This window comes from Gopherus evgoodei, chromosome 5 (assembly GCF_007399415.2).
Source record: "Gopherus evgoodei ecotype Sinaloan lineage chromosome 5, rGopEvg1_v1.p, whole genome shotgun sequence".
In the NCBI taxonomy this organism is placed as follows: domain Eukaryota; kingdom Metazoa; phylum Chordata; order Testudines; family Testudinidae; genus Gopherus; species Gopherus evgoodei.
In genome coordinates this window covers 56,784,486-56,802,260 of record NC_044326.1, presented here as the reverse complement: position 1 = coordinate 56,802,260, position 17,775 = coordinate 56,784,486, and the positions used below count along the sequence as shown (strand labels likewise).

General features: G+C 42.9%; 1 protein-coding gene across 1 annotated transcript in view; it reads right to left on the bottom strand.

Moving 5' to 3' along the window:
• TUSC3 (tumor suppressor candidate 3) overlaps window positions 1-17,775 on the bottom strand; it is a 285,011-nt gene that overhangs the window by 54,527 nt on the left and 212,709 nt on the right.

Sequence of the window (17,775 nt, the reverse complement as noted above, 5' to 3'; positions counted from 1 at the left end):
CAGGTAACTGTCCTTTCTTCTTCAAGTGCTTGCTCATGTGTATTCCACAGTAGGTGATTGCAAGCTATGTCTGATGGAGGTGGGTAAGAGTTCACAGCCCTATCGAAACCAGTGTCATCCCTGGCGTGGGAGACAATCGAATAATGCGACGTGAATGTGTGCACTGAGGACCAGGTAGTGGCTCTACAGATGTTCTGGATAGGGACATGGGCCACTAAGGCAGCTGACGAGGCCTGGGCCCTTGTCGAATGTGCCCTCACGATAGGTGGTAAGGGAACCCGTGCTAGATCGTAGCATGTGTAGATGCACAATTTAATCCACCAGGAAAGCCTCTGGATGGAGATTGGTTGAATCCTCATGCACTCAGCTGAAGCAACAAAGAGTTGCGAGGACCTGCAGAATGGCTTAGTCGGATCCAGATAGAACACGAGCCCCCTGCGCACAGCAAGCACATGGAGATGGTGTTCCTCATTAGAGGCATGAGGCTTGGGGCAGAGGACACGCAGGAAGATGTCCTGGTCCATTTGAAAGGCGGAGACCACCTTAGGAAGGAATGCAGGGTATGGGCGGAGCTGCACTTTGTCCTTGTGAAAGACCATGTGGGGGGTTGCGGATCAGGGCCCTGAGCTCCAAGACCCACTGGGCTGACACGATAGCCACGAGGAAGGCTACCTTCCATGAAAGATGAGATCATGAGCATGTGGCCAAAGGGTCAGAATGGGGGCCCCGTGAGACAGGATAACACCAAGTTTAGATCCCACTGAGGAACCAGGGTTCCAGCATAAGGAAAGGACCGATCAAGTCCCTTGAGGAAACACCCTGTCATGGTGTGGGAGAAAACCGAGCAGCCCTAGACCGGCGGATGGAAAGCTGAAATAGCCACCAGGTGCACCCTGATGGAGGAAGGTGCCAGGCCCTGAGTTCTAAGATGAAGAAGGTAATCAAGGATAAGTGGGAGTGAGGCAGCCATCGGGGAAGTACCCCGCTTGCCCACCCACCTGGAGAAAAGGGACCACTTGACAAGGTAGGCTTGGCACGTGGATGGCTTCCTGCTTCTAGGAGGACATGACTGACCCCTTCAGAACACCTTGCCTTCTCTGCATCTAGCCATTGAGCAGTCATGCTGTCAAATGGAGGGCGGCCAGGTTGGGGTGGAGGCGGCAGCCCTGGTCCTGGGAGAGTAGGTCTGGAAGGAGCATCAATAGCCACGGAGGGGCCACCAGCAAGCCCAGGACAGTCCTGCACCAATGTTGCTGGGACCAGGCTGGGGGGATCAGGAGGATGCGTGCCTTGTCTGTTTCTACTTTCTCCAGGACCTTGCCGATGAGGGGAAATGGGGAAAAGGTATAAAGGAGTTGACCTGACCGTGACAGGAGGAAGGCATCTGAGATCACGTTCCTCCCCACCCCCTCCCCTGGAACAGAAACTGGGGCAACGGTGGTTCTGTCACATCGCAAACAGGTCCACTTGGGGAGTGCCCCATGCTCAGAAGAGCTAGTGAGTGACCTCCGAGTGGAGTGACCACTCGTGTTGGGAGGAGAAAACCCCACTCAAGCAATCGGCCTGTGTGTTGTTGATATCTGGCAGGTGGAAAGCCTTCAGGGAGATGTCTTGAGCTATATAGAACTCCCAGAGGCTGAGGGCTTCCCTCTTTGCCTGTTAATGTGAAACATCATGGCGGTGTTGTCTGTGAGAACTCTGACCACCTTGCTGCATAGCTGTGAGCTGAATGCCACACAGGCTAAGCATATCATCCTGAGTTCCCTGACGTTTATGTGAAGGGATGGCTCTGCAGCTGACCACATTCCTTGGATCTGTGAGTTCCGTACATGGGCCCCCCAGCCCAAGTCTGACGCATCGGACACTAGGTCTAGTGATGGGGTAGGGTCCCAGAAGGGAATTCACTGGAGCATATTTGTCAGGCAGTCCCGCCAATTCTATGTACTGCACTGGAACCAATGTCGACTTGGCCTCATTCACGAAGAGGCCTAGGTTGGCACACGTAGCCAAGAGCAGGTCCATGTGGTTCTGTACCTGCAGTTGCGAGCTGCCCTTGAGTAGCCCGTCATCCAAGTAAGGACATATCTGTATCCCTCAGTGTCTGAGGTAGGCTGCTACTACTGCCATACACTTTTGTGAACACTCTGGCCAAATGGGAGGACCATAAATTGGTAGTGGTCCTGTCCCACTAGGAAATGGAGGAAGCATCTGTGTTCCTTGAATATATGGACATGGAAGTATGCGTCTTGAAGGTCCAGAGCCCCATACCAATAGCCACGGTCCAGAGAGGGTATGATACATGCCAGAGAGACAATGCAGAACCAGCATTTTGCCATGAACTGGTTGAGGTCTCGCAAATCTAGAATGGGCCTGAGTCCCCCTTTTGCTTTGGGGATAAGGAAGTAATGGGAGTAAAACCCTTTCCCCCAGAACTCCCATAGAACCTTTTCCACCGGTCCCAAGCTGAGGAGCTGACACTTCCTACTGTAACAGGGGTATATGTAATGGTATATGTGAAGGGAGGTGGGTAGGAGGGTAGGGATGAAACAAATTGTAGCGTGTAACCCTTGGAAATGGTGCTGAGGACCCATTGGTCCAATGTTATTCGGGACCATTCCGCAAGGAATGCAGAGAAGCGGTTGCTGAAGGCAAACTTTATTGGTAGGAAGGTCCTCTCAGGGGCCACCCGGGTATCCTTCTGCAACCAGTCAAAACCACTTCTTTCCCTGCTGCTTGCCCCTGGAGGGCCCAGGCTGTGGGGCAGAGCAAGACTGTCTCTGAGGTCGCCTCTTTTGGGTTCTGGACCTCTTGTAGGCGGGTTTGTATTGCGGCTGGATGGAAGTTTGCGGCTTATATTTTTCCTTGGGCGGAACATAGAGCCCGAGGGTTTGAAGGGTAGTACATGAGTCCTTCATACCATGGAGCCTCACGTCTGTTTGTTCTGCGAACAGGTCCTTGCCGTCAAAGGGAAGATCCTGCATCACAGATTGTGCCTCCGTGGGGAGCCCAGACAGCAGAAGCCACGATGCCCTGCACATAGACACAGCCAGGGCTATGGACCAAGCAGCCGTGTCAGCTGCATCTGACGCCGCTTGCAGAGCATCCTTTGTGGCAGCGGTGCCCTTCTCCACCAGTGCCTTAAAATCCTTCATTTCATGCTCTGGAAGGAAGGGCTCAAAATCTTGTCTTGATTCCTACAGGTTAAACTCATAGCGACTGAGGAGTGCCTGGTGGTTGGCCACCCGGAGCTGGAAGCTGGCTGACAAATAAAGCTTCCTGTCAAATGAGTCCAGTCTTTCAGAGTCTTCATTTTTAGGTGTGGGTCCTGGTTGACCCTGTCTTTCTCTAAGATTGATAGACTCCACTACTAGGGAGTTGGGGGCCGGGTGGGTACAGAGGCATTTGTGTCCTTTCGTGGGCATGAAATATTAGTGCTCTGCCTTTTTCGATACCAGCGCAAGGGAGGCCGGTGTTCACCAAAGAGCATTGGAGATGTTAGCCACCCTTTTGTGCAGCAGGAGAGCCACTCTGCCTGGTACCGCGGATGAGAGCACGTTGAACAGCGAGTCCGAGGGCCCCTCCAACTCCTCAGCTCGGAGTTGGAGACTGGACGCTACTAGTGACAGTAGCTCTTGATGAGCCCTGAAGTCCTCTTGCGGTGCGGAGGGCGGTGGTGCTGCAATCTTGTCATCTAGTGCACAGGAGAGGGCTGGTATGGGGCTCTGCACGTCAACCAGTGCGGCAGGATCCACCCCTTGGTCAGACTCCTCGTGCGGTACCGAGGAACCATGACCCACCGATCTCTCTCTCGGAGGTCTGGATAGTGCGGCTGAGGGAGCACCAATGCCACTGCTATCGACTGAGGGCCTGGCTGGGCGTGCATGGGGGACTTGGGGGCCACTGGCACCACTGGCCTTGCCATGAAGGCCCTTGCCACAGACTCTGCTGCAGCACTGGTAGCACCAGTTGGTTCGGATCGCCTGGTTGGGTCACAGTGGGCTGCGTGTAGGTCGAGGTCAGGGTTACCAATGACTTATCAGTACCGTGGGAGTGGTATGAGCGGTGGTACCAAGAACGATATCTGCCACGGGACCAGGACTCCGACGTCGAGGAACGGTGCCGTCTCGAGCTGCTGCTCCTTGAGACACTGCGATGCCTGGATCTGCGGTGACGCAGAGCTGGCCATCCCTGCTGGGAGTCATGGGCACGGTGCCTCGAGGCAAGAGAGCTGGAGCCTGACCAGCAGTGGCGCCCGTGTCAGCAGCACCTTCGGTAGCTCCACCGAGAACGGGAGCGTCTATGGTGTCTGTGCCTGTCCCGTCAATACACTCTACTTGGTGTGGAGCAGTACCTGGAGCTCCACTCCGATGGCAGCCGACCAGACAACCTGGTGGGTAATGAAAGCGGTGGCTGGGAACTGTGTCCTGACAGAACACTGAGCGGCGAGCAGGCCCGAGAGCGGTCCTCTGACCAGGATCTGTGCCAGGATGGTGTCGACTGTGGAGAGCCCAGGGCAGCTTGCCTCTAGAGAAGTGGCCGGGGGTGCCCTGGGCACCTGCAGAGTCATAATGTCCTTGGCCGCCTGCAGGGCCTCCAGCGTCAAAGGCATCCGGAGAGGCCTGAGTTGATGCAACTGGGCTGCTCCGCTCGACCTGAGTCAGAGTTCTAGGGTCCACGGGGGAACTGGGGCTGCTCAACAGAGGTCTAGCCTCACCCCATTTTCTCTCTACGCTTCTGAGAAGATGGAGCCTTTTTCTGCTTCTTCGACAAGGCGCGGTGCCGGCCACCAGAAGTTGCAGGGAGATCGCCACACACCGAAGACGAAGTGCCAGGTACAAATTCCACTTGGTGTACCAGGGTTGGAGCCAGTGCCGACTCCATGGGAAGGGCCCGAAGTCTAATGTCTCTCTCTTTTTTCATCCTGAGTTTAAAGGACCTGCAGATCTTACAGCGGTTGTTGTTGGAAGAGTCACCCAGGCAGCAGAAACAGTTGGTGTGTGGGTCACTTCTGGGCATCGAACGCCTGCAAGACTCGCACGATTTAAACACTAACTAACTAACTAACACACACAGGTACTATTAACGACAAAACGAGCTCTGGGACGAGCTGCAGCAAAGCTGGAGCAGGTAGTTTTGATGCACCGTCACTGGTGGCAAGAAGGAACTGAGGGTGTGTGTGGGAGGGACAGCACGGCTCACCTTTTAGCACGCTATAGAGGTGCCACTCCAGGGGTCGCAGCAGCGCTCCTCCTGCGAGTACTGCTAAGGGAAAAACTTCAGGTACTGGTACACATGGCGAACATGCACACTTACTGTGGAATACACATGAGAAAGCACTCGAAGAAGAACTTATTTTATGGAAGCAATCTGGCAGCTCATTTTTATCCTAAATAATACACTGCACTACTGACTTTTCCTCTTTCTGTATACATATAGTAGCAATTTAAAACACAATAACATTTTATAGACTAAGATCTACATTTTTATTCTATGTTGCTGATACCCTATGATCACAACCATTGTTTTGTCATGTCTAATTTGTTAATTCTAGCACTATATTTATTCTACCACTGGAAGATAATTTAAATAAAAGAAAAAAAATTATTCTCAAATCTTACTGTTAGTTTCCTACCAATGTGTCCTCTTATTTCATGTACACAAGGCTCTCTTCATATTTGACTGCACAATAGACAAAGCTATTTAATTTTTTTTTTTACTTAATATTGTTACATGACCTTATGATCTACTTATTGATGGGTTAGCACAGTCAGCCAGAGCTTTAGGAATAATGATGCAGGCATGAGCTCAATAAACAACAGAACTACATCTGTTTATTACTGCAATAGGACAGAGAGGCAGCTCCCTGGCTGCTGCTGGTTACTGTTACCAAACAGCTATGCTCTCTTTGCAAGCAGGAAGCATACCCCACCCTGATCTTCTCTATCGAGTTGCTTCCTAAAACAAGGATCCTTTCCTTCCATGTGGGAGAAGCCACAGTCTTTAGGGGCTGTCTGTGGGAGCCAGTACAGTAAATATGTTACAAAGTACTGCTCAAATTACATTGTGTGGTTTCTGGTATCAGCAGGAAATATTATAATTCTTCAGTGTATTCAGTCAATGACATGGGATTATTTTACATGTAAATATCTAGACCTCAAACCTGCAAATTAACATTCATTTTTGTTAAGTGCCAACAAACAGGTCTGGTGCTATAAAAGACTGAACACTGAGTTCCAAGCTCTGAAAATTTAGAGTTTGATTTTCCATTTTCTTGCTCTGAGTGTAGCCATTTACACTTGGCAAACTGAGTGTAAAATTCTACTATTCTGATATAATAGATGGTTTGAGACCTTGACATTTACATCAGTTTTGCAAAGATGTGCAGACTACTTACAAGGACAAAAGAGTGAAGAACCAGTTTCTTACAACATAAACATGACAGACGAGATGCTGAAATGCTTATACTGTAGCAGCAAATGCCTAGAATTTTGTAGGGTTTTTTAAACCTGAACTTTAAAAAAAAAAAAACCTGAAAGGGTCTAGATAATTTAGATACAGTCTTCCTGAGAAACAACCACCTCTCCAAAGGATATAGCAGCGGTAGAGATCAGTTGACACATTGGAGCTGCTTGACCACTGATATAACTGGGAGAGGATGAGGGGAAGTGCATTTTGAATTAGCTGCCCTTGGTTTTGGAACTGCCTTCCAACACTGGATCATTAAGTCTCAAATGTGGTGACCTTTAGGACATGCTGGAATATTTGCATGTTATGACAGGTCTTCCTGGGGGGAGGAGGAATGAATATGGATGGGAGGGAGGTAATGAGACAAGTCATGCTGCCTGTTGGGAAGGATTCAGAGCTCTGATTTTTAAAATATGTTTACTTATTTTGTTAGAGTTGTTTACTGTATGCAATATGCCTAGAACACAAAATACATAAAAATGACTTAATGAAATAAAAAAACCAAACAAGTAAAATACTGGTGCTTAGATACCAAAGTGATAAGTGACTTAAAAACACTTGAAATATATATTTTCGTTTATTACATCATCATAGATACAAAGTATTAACTATTTAATTTTAAATAAAGAATGATTATATGTCTGCAATAAACTCTACATATCAGGGTTTGATTAGCGATGGTCACAGAAGCAAGTATAATTTCATATTGAGACTAGAAATCCTTCTTACCCAGCTTGGCAGTCCTTTGGCCATGGAGTGGGGGGAAGAGGGAGGGAGTTTTTATTTTTAAACAAAGAGGCAACAATACCACAACTTCCACTTTAAAAAAAAAATGCATTAATAGAAGACAAACCACTAGAACTGAGCTTTGCAACAACAACCCCCCCCCATATAAATGGTGTAATATTTTAGAAAACACTATCTGAGATATTCCATACTAGAATAATATTTCAGAATATATATGTATGTACATACTTGAACAGTGTGAATCTCAAAATTCCTCCAACTACTAGCTAAAATTTGAAGTCAGATGATTCATTATGATATTCTGACATTCTCATGTGTAGCATTCTATAATATATCATGCAGATCTCTAACAGATTAATTTAGTTGTTAGTATATTTCTGCGTTCTGAACTTTTAGATCAACAAGAAATGCATTACAACATAAAATAGACTTGCATGGTTTCGGCTTGGGGTAGGGGAGAGCGATTGTCATATGTGAAAACCCCCATGTTAACTCCAGTTATTACAACACAGACCAGCCCACCCATTAAAGTAAACAGACAGACAAGAGCACATCACACCAGTGCTTCACTTATTCAGTTGGATTCCTATTCCTTCTAGATCTGCTTCAACATCTTGGTCCTAATCTTTAAAGCCCTCAGTGGGTTAAGGCCTAGCTAGCTGTTTCATCCACACCCAATCAAGACAGCTGAAATCCACAGCTGCAGTGATACCTAGTGGTCAGAATCCAGGCTGACTTATGTAGCCTATGATTAGGGCAGAACACTTTTTGCTGAGGGCGCAAGAGTACGGGGCTTGTAAGCATGAGTTCAGAATGAACATGAGCATAATCTCTTTTCCACTGCATTCTTATCTTTTTGTGCAAGCTCTCCTGAGGGTTGTAAAGGAATATGACATCTTTTTTCAGAGTCACATTTAGAAACAAACATACATTAGCAATAGCATTCTGACCAATAAGGATGAAAGAATTTGTTACTGTGTGGAAACACTGTACAATTCTGAAATTTTTTGTATTCAGTGCTCAGATACTACTTTAATTGGCATAGAAATGCCTAGAAAGATATTAGAGGCTAGATGAAATCCTGCTTGAATGAACTTCTTGTTTTGTTTTGTTTTTTTTTTTTGTAGAAAGAACAGATTCTGGCTGCAATGGAAAGACAGAAGTAAACAGAAGACAATAGTAAGGAGAGTGGAGTGGATAGAATTGTAGATGAGGAAGATTAAAAAGGGAAGCATGAGTTTGCAATGGAAATGATCAGTTTGATTTTGGCTTTCAGGCAGTCCATATATATAATGGAAATGAATATTGGGGAGAGATAAAAGAGGCTAGGACTCTTCAGCTGGGAAAGGAGGAGACTAAGGGGGGATATGATAGAGGTATATAAAATCATGAGTGATGTGGAGAAAGTAGATAAGGAAAAGTTATTTACTTATTCCCATAATACAAGAACTAGGGGGTCACCAAATGAAATTAATAGGCAGCAGGTTTAAAACAAATAAAAGGAAGTTCTTCACGCAACTCACAGTCAACTTGTGGAACTCCTTGCCTGACTATAACAGCGTTTAAGAGAGAACTGGATAAATTCATGGAGGTTAAGTCCATTCATGGCTATTAGCCAGGATGGGGTAAAGAATGGTGTCCCTAGCCTCTGTTTGTCAGAGGGTGGAGATGGATGGCAGGAGAGAGATCACTTGAACATTACCTGTTAGGTTCACTTCCTCTGGGGCACCTGGCATTGGCCACTGTCAGTAGACAGGATACTTGGCTAGATGGACCTTTGGTCTGACCCAGTACAGCCATTCTTACGTTCTTAGTGTTTTAAAATAACTACAATTGGTAGTCTTCTGATAGTCAAACAATGTGTCCTAAGGGGGGAGTCTATTAAAAAGCAAGTCTAGATGCTAAAGCAACAGTTATCCTTGTATGTAATTTTGAAGTATATGTTGATAAGCTTTGATATTCACTGTGACTCTACAAATTTCTCTGTAAAGATAATAATGATATTATCAATAAAAGGTGATCAGGTTACATTTGTATGGGGAAAGTGGGATAATAAAATCAATACAAGTTACAAGAATGTCTAAGGTCAGGTGATGAAGGTGGGAAAGACTCAAGCTTGAAATATTTGTAGTGATTGTTAATTGTTTCAACAAGAACAGAACAGAACAGAACATGGCATCACATGAATTGGCCAGGAAACCAAATTGAATATTCTATAAATATAATATTTATATTATCCTACCAATTATTATATAAATTGTTATACAATTCATTAATGCCTCAAGATGGAATGTTTCCAATACATGCAAACAGATACTCGAAATACATAGGTACTGATATCTGGGTATAGTTTCATCAAATGTACTGTATCTTAGATGTTATATTTAATATGGGTAGCAAGGAATAACGATACAAAAGAAGAGTATGTTTCAACATGTGCGTACACTTTCAGAGTACGAAAAAATCGCAAGGGTAATCTCAATCAGAACTATGGAGGGGTAACCAATTCACAGCTATTGCATGTGAAGCAATGGTGGTGGATACACTGTAATTTTAAAGGCCTAAAAATTGTACTTACAGAGTATGTCCCTAAAATAGAAACTTAAAATTATGGATAAAAATAGGAAAGTGCCTTTTGCACACAAAAATGTTATTTCTTTTGCAGTTATATTTGTCTATGTGCATGTTTTGAAGCCACAAATCATTTTATATTAAGTGCCCAGAACATTGGATTTAAGTTTATTACTGTCAAAGCAACCAAAAAGGCCAATACTTTCACACATGGATGTCTAAGTTATGCACCAAACTCCATGTTTAGGCACCTACATGAAAGCTTGCCAGATTTTCGGCAGGTTTTAACAAACTATATCTCATTTCAATAGAAGTTCTGGGTGCTCAACTCTTCTTTGTTTTAGATGATTACTTTTAGGTGCTCACTGAAAATTCTTACCTAAATAACTTAATTTACATGACTGTTTTCAAAATGTTGGTCTGAACAGAGTAGCACTATTATCTTTCAACAAATTATTAGGCAGTGCTGTGTTACTTTCATCAAACCAAGACAATAAAATTCTTTCAATAATGTTACATTATGCCATATCTTTACTGGTGTTTGCTACACAGTGCTTCAAAACTGAAAAGTATAAGTTGGTAAAATATAATGTGATAACTTCATCATCCTCAAATGTCAATAATTTTAAACAAGGACATTTTATTTAGATAAACTCCAGGTACAAAAGTAAAAGATTGCATCCAGTGTCTTGCACTGATGGGTTTCTTTCCAAATCTGTTTCAGTGATCAAAGTTACTGTACCACAAGCAACAAGGGCCACAGACTTCAACAAGACTTAACTGAATATGAAAGGTCAATGCTTGAAAGTAGATACCTTTTTTGCAAGTTCTTCATCTTTTTCAGCATGTCTCCTAAATGTTAACACTAATATGACTGGGGAAGAGCTTAAAGCCACCTAGGCTGCAGTAACAAATAACTTACAAAATGAATCTGTTTTATTAGTCAGTTATCCAGAAGGTTTTAACACTTTAGCATGATCACCAATCTGGTACTTTTTATTTTCATGCATTACTCAAGTGATAGCTCAATAAAAGTTAAATTAAGTTGTCACATTTTGTAAAAGAAATGTAAAGATTTTTATTTATATCTATAACTATTGTGGCAGAGCTCTGACCTTGCTCCCATGGGTCCTGCACTTCTAGGCGGTTTATGCTAGCCTCAGTGGCTCACTGTGACCCTCCACGTAGCCCTTCTCTCTCTAGGGCCAGGGTTACAGTCTACTGAGCCCTTTTCATCATAGGCCTGCAAGGAGGTTGGTGAGAGAACTCCCACAGTCTCTGTTCAGCCTCCTGTCCTGACAGGGGCCTGACTTTCCCTCCCAGGAGATGTTCTTGTAGTGGTGGGTTGAGGGGAACCCGGGCCTGCCCTCTACTCCGGGTTCTGGCCCAGGGACCCTAATGGTAGCAGTTGTTGGCAGCCAACCTTTCCCTGCCAGAGTTGCTGCATTTCCCTGGGCCACTTCCCCACAGCTCTCCTGCTTCTCCCTTCTTCACCCTTACCTTAGGGCTCCTTTAACAATGGTCTGAGGTGTCTTCAGTAACCAGTCCTTCAGCCGCACTTCCTCACCTCTGGCTCCCTAGCTCCTCTCTGTCTGACTGAAGTGAGCCCTTTTTATAGTACCAGCAGGGCCTTAATTAGAGTCAGGTGGTCACATTAACTGAATGGCCTCACCTGACTCTTTGCAGGTTAATTAGAGTCAGGTATTCTCATTAGCCTGAAGCAGCCCCTGCTCTCGTCAATCAGGGAACAGAAAACTGTTAACCCAGTGGCCAGTATATCTGCCTTCTGCTATTCTGCTGTACCCAACTGGCCTGGGTCTATCACACTATATATAAAAAGCAGGATATTAGAGATAAATGCAATGTCTTACTATTATTTCCTTACATGACATATTGTTCTATTTATTTTTTATCTTTTATGTTTTATGTATGTCATAACTTTAGTCCCAGATTTGGACCTTGGCGTCCAAAATATGGGGGTTAGCATGAAAACCTCCAAGCTTAGCTACCAGCTTGGACCTGGTACTTGCTGCCACCACCCAAAAAATTAGAGTGTTTTGGGGCACTCTGGTCCCCCTGAAAAACCTTTCCTGGGGACCCCAAGACCCAAATCCCTTGAGTCTCACACCAAAGGGAAATAATCCTTTTTCCCTTCCCCCCCTCCAGGTGCTCCTGGAGAAATACACAGACACAAGCTCTGTGAATCCAAACAGAGTGACTCCCCCTCTCCGTTCCCAGTCCTGGAAACAAAAGCACTTTCCTCTTCACTCAGAGGGAATGCAAAATCAGGCTAGCAAATCCAACACACACAGATCTCCCCCTGATTTCTTCCTCCCACCAATTCCCTGGTGAATACAGACTCAATTTCCCTGAAGTAAAGAAAAACTCCAACAGGTCTCAAAAAGAAAGCTTTATATAAAAAAGAAAGAAAAATACATACAAATGGTCTCTCTGTATTAAGGTGACAAAATACAGGGTCAATTGCTTAAAAGAAATATGAATAAACAGCCTTATTCAAAAAGAATACAAATCAAAGCACTCCAGCACTTATATTCATGCAAATACCAAAGAAAAGAAACCATATAACTTACTATCTGATCTCTTTGTCCTTACACTTAGAAACAGAAGATTAGAAAACAGAAACTACTTCTCCAAAGCTCAGAGAAAGCAGGGAGACAGACAAAAGACCCAGACACAAACTTCCCTCCACCCAGAGTTGAAAAAATCTGGTTTCCTGATTGGTCCTCTGGTCAGGTGCTTCAGGTGAAAGAGACATTAACCCTTAGCTATCTGTTTATGACAATGTTTAATTATGGTTTGTTTAAAGTGCAGTTCTACTCTGAAAAGTGCATTGAAAATTTTTACCCTTAGATTCTGTGTTTGTTTCAGTTATTCTACATCAGATGTACTCACTTTAAAGAAAGTGTTTTCTCTTTCTAATTTCCAACTCTGCAAACTAAATCTGAGAGTAAAGAGATTCTCTCCTCACACATCAACACCAGTAAAGTATTCTGGAAGGTAAATCATATCCTCAATTAATCTGTGCAAACTCTGCCTTCAAATTATGTCCTCAGTAATACCTGAGGGCTATACGTTTGCATGGCTTTAACTGATTGCCTCTCTAACTGGAATTCAGTAAATAATAAAATCCAACTCTTTCTGCTCTATAGGGCTTACCTAGATAAATTAGATAGATAATAGAACTTTATTTTGCCATTTAAGTCAGATAACATTGCTCTGAACACATCTAAAAACAATTAATAAAAAAGTTTTGTACATATTACTCAATTTTCAGACTACAATCACACTTTGAAATGGTGGAAAGTGTCAGCATATGAGATTGGCCTATTACTTGGGGCAGGAATTATAATTACTAGTGATATACCTATTGCCTAGACATAACCAACACTTTTCTCTATATTTGCATATAATCACAGACAAGTGTCTCATTATCCCATGGGGGAAATACATTATATGAACTTTCTTGACTAGAAGGCATAAATAGACCACTTAACATTTAATTTGAAAATATAACCAGATTTGAACTAGAATTTCTAAAAGCAGTTTATAAAAATCACTGTAACAGTATGCTGAAAATCTAGAATTCTTAATGGCAAGTGTGGTTTAGTAAAGGCTATTTTTTAAATTCAGTAACAAAAATAGTTAATGTTTATTACTTATGACATATCAAGTAACAATATTATGATGGAATACCCTAAAAGGAGGATTGAAATGCCTCTCTTTTTGAGATTCAGAATAGGTGCTTAATTATATGGTATAAGTTTCTTTATAGTCTTGAAGGAAATATATGAAGAGAAGAAACTTGTTTTCTGCTAGTAAACTATGGCCTAATTTTCCAGAAGAGAATGTGTAAACCACCTGATAACTGCAAGAAAAATAGAGTTGTGTGTGCACACATTATTCATCTATGAGCTGGGGTCAGGTGTTTGAACTGGCAACTTGAGCACACAAACTTACTAAAAGTTAGGCCTATGTGCATAACACAGGTGATATATCTGGCACTCATGAAGAGAAGTGCCAGCTGTAGAATTCCATCTCTTGTTTTAATACAGCAGCACAGATTGCAATATTAGGGGAGCTAATGGAATCTCTGAGGCAGAATTAATTTAACAGAGTCCCTGACCACATACTGCTGCGGAGTCTCCCTGGATCCATCTCCTAAATCTGAACCTGAATAAAAAGGGGGCATTGGAAGCTTTGATACAGAACTGCCTGAGCCAGGGACTTTGACAGATGCAAGTCAGAAAGCAGCTGGCTCTTAGTCCATGTCTCCTGCCAACACTTTTTCAGAAGAGGTAATGTCTTGTTTGAAGAAGTAATGCTCAGTACCACAGACTTCAGGCACTCAGAAAAGGAGATCCTCTGTCTCTGGAGTCCTGATGTTTTCTGGGATGGAGCAGGGCTCTTTGATAGCGGAAATACCTGCTGAGTTTAGAAGGAAGCTGTGTCTATGCTGAAGTGGGTAGAGTTCTGAAGGGTTTAGTTTAAGGTACCAGGCTCAAGTGATGGAGTATTTGATGTAAACCTAAATGTCAGACTGCAGTTCTGGCCACCAAAACAACTGGTGTGACAAGCATATGGTTTTTGCCTGGCTGAAGTGACCCATCCAAAGGATATGGTGGCATAGGCAAAAACTATTGCATTGTCTCAAGTCTTCTGTGTTGATGCAGTTAAACATGAGGAAATGCTTTAAGGCTGAGGAAAAGTAACTAAAATAAGCTACCTCATTTAAGGGAGTGTACCCACAGTTTTAAGTTAGATCTAATATAAAATATAGTTTGTAAAGCTATCAGATTATTGGAGGTAGTAGTGGCATTTTCCCTCTATTTGGTGAGAAGGATGCAACTTTATATTTTCTTTCTTTCCGTACCTTAGTCTTCTCAAGACTGAGCTGCTCCAATGCACTCTACATGGTTCTATGCCTCAAGAGTACTTAAAATTTGAGCTAGTGCAGACTGTGGCTCCCTGCTTCTAAAAAATGGTACTTCTGACCTGCCACATATTATGCTTTTTTTTCTGAAATCTGTACTGACTTCCAGTTTGCTTCTGGGAAAAATGTAAGGTGCAAGTGGTTTGGGCCTGTGTCCTTAGAGACTTCTCACTCAGGGCTGGCCTGAAAACAAGAAGTCCAGTTCATGAACAATTTTGAGGTTTTAATATTTATTTTTGGTCCACATTGAGATAAAAAACCGAGACCCTTTGAATTTTTTGTGAAAAGAGGAGGCATCAAAAACCCAATCCAGGTGAGCCAACTGGTTAGGGCACTCACTTGGCACACAGCAGATCCAAGTTTAAGTCCCTGCTCTAGAATACAGACTTGAGCCCGAGTATCCCATATCCCAAGCCATTGCTCCACGTATTAGAATACAGAATCACACTCTCAATTTTTCCTGTTAGAGCTATTCTACTTTGTATAAATAATTACAAATTTATTGGTCAGGAGAGACTAACTCAGTAGCCCAGTAGTTACACAACTCTGTGGGAGAGACCCAGAGCACAGACTTGAACTTGACTCTTCCCTAGCCCAGGTGAGCACACTAATCAGTGAACTATTGACTATTCTTAGCTTTCACTTTCTCTCAATTGCATCCTGGATCTGAGAAAACTTCGAGAAGAAAGTTTAGTAAAAAATTGATATGTTGCTGCAAAAAGAGTTTTGGTTTTGACAAACTGGCATTTTCCAAACAAAAAACATTGCATCAAAATATTCCTAACCTATTCTACCCTCACTCCTTATGTCATTCCATAGCAGCTGCTATCAGGGGAAGCTCTCATACTTATTACTTGCTGACTTAAAGAGGGGATTGGTCAAAAGTTTCAGTCAGGGGGCCTCAACTCTGTGATTCTCTTTCTCTCCCCCTTAAAAGCCCCATCAAATGATGCATGCCGCATATCTTCCCCCCCACCCTCCACAAGCTCTCCTTATGGATGTTCATTGATTGGGTGGATTGAGGAAAGAAGCTGTTATTTGCAGTCTCCTTTTGATGATACAGAACCAATTGATTTTTTTAAAGCATGCACATGCAAATTATTTAATACGCCTGGAGTTCTAGACAAGTGATTTTAATAGGTAAATGGAAGTGAAAAACTAATCTTTGCCCCTCACTATAGTTCATGGGGGAAAAGTGTGGCAAGCTGAGGGTAATGACTGAATAAGGCTCACATCTGAACAATTCTGAGAAATTTGGAAAACTGGTCCCTTTCAGATTTTAAAATTCTGCTATTCTTGGGCATAAATCACTTTGAAATAATGGGAGCTGAGGATATCAAGTGTCAGTGGCAAACATTTGTTCAGTGCATGTGAATTTCTACAAAGCAGAGTTAAGTATTTATACGCTATTGCTAAACGTATTATATATTTAGTAGTCTTAGACTAGAGATGGCACATATATATATTTCGTCGAAAGGATAATCAAGAATAGCCACGATGGAAAATATTTAGTTTCTCTAAATACTGCATATGCTTAAGATCTCTAGAGTGACAGTTGTCATGGTTCAGTAAAATACTTGTATTAAATGTAGATTGTGCTCCTTCCTTTCTCCCCATTAAATTATGTAAATAAAGGAGAAACACAATAATTTGAAACAAGGCCTCTAAAGTTATATTTTAGCCCTTGAGGCAATTCAATTAGCATCAAGGATAGCCCACATTAAAATATAAACATGATTGCATATTTCGGTTGCCACAATTTTCTCCAGTGTGGCTACCTGAATAAAGCAGCATGAATTGTATGCTTGAATTCGCCTGTGTGGGGAAATCAAATTATTCTTGGGGTGGGGAGCACTAAACTCCACTCAACTTACTAACCTCTTATCATATGGGGTTCTTTTAATTAATTAAGTTCTGAAGGATATTTCTCCTTTTTAAAAAAATGAGAAATACATTTGTTACAAATTTTACCATGCTGAAAACATTGAAATGGAAGAGACAAGGGGGTGGGTAATATTTTTTACTGCAGCAACTTCTGGTGAGAGAGACAAGCTTTCAAGCTACACAAAGCTCTTCTTTAGGTCAAACTTGAAAACCTCTGCATATCTTGAAAGCTCGTCTCTCAGTATCCTGGGACCAGCATGGCTACAACAACACTGCAAACAATGTTGAAATGAAAACATATTTGAAAGCTGCCACAAGCAGAATATTTTCCATATTATACTGTAATTTTCTTAATTACATTCTTCTCCATCAGAGCTGATTATCTAATACACTATTGATATGAAATTTAAAAAAAATATACAGACTATTTAAAAACAAATCTTGAATACCTGTGAGAAATTTTAAGCTACAAAGAGAAAGAAGGTCTAGGTTCTGTGAAAATGGGGACTCTACTTGTCAACCATACACATGCTCAGATTTCTAGGACCAAGAATTCTGGTGACTTTCTCCTTTTGGCAAAGCAGGCAGAGGGTTAAAATGGGAAGTTGTTTGGGTAGCATGTCAATGAGGATAACTTCTTAATCCCAGACTAAGTCATGTTTTGAAACAGTGTGTCAGTCTTAACTATACAGTTACTCTAATGGGGGGAAGAAAATGACTTTCTGTGCTCTGCATAGAATTGCTTGAATTCAGTGAGCTGAGGTCTGTCAGGCCTAACTTAGATTTTACACCACTGCCTTTATAGTCTTATTCTTAATCTGTGATCTGTGGAGGATGTGTTGGACAATGCAGAGGGGGATACCCTCATGAGCCAGCAGTGGATATATTGGACTACTGAGATCACATACTCCCTCCTGCAAGATACACTGCTTAAAAACTGAGCAGAAGCATTGTGGTAAAAGGAAAGGATCACAATGGTAAGGACTGCATCCAAATGGAATAGGCGCAGTTTACTAACAAGACGAACACATGAAAAAAAGGGTTGCTGGACATGGATGCTATACAATATTTAAGAACAGCTGGGGGTATGACACTGCTGAAACACACACACACACACACACACACACACACACACACACACCCCACACACACCCAAA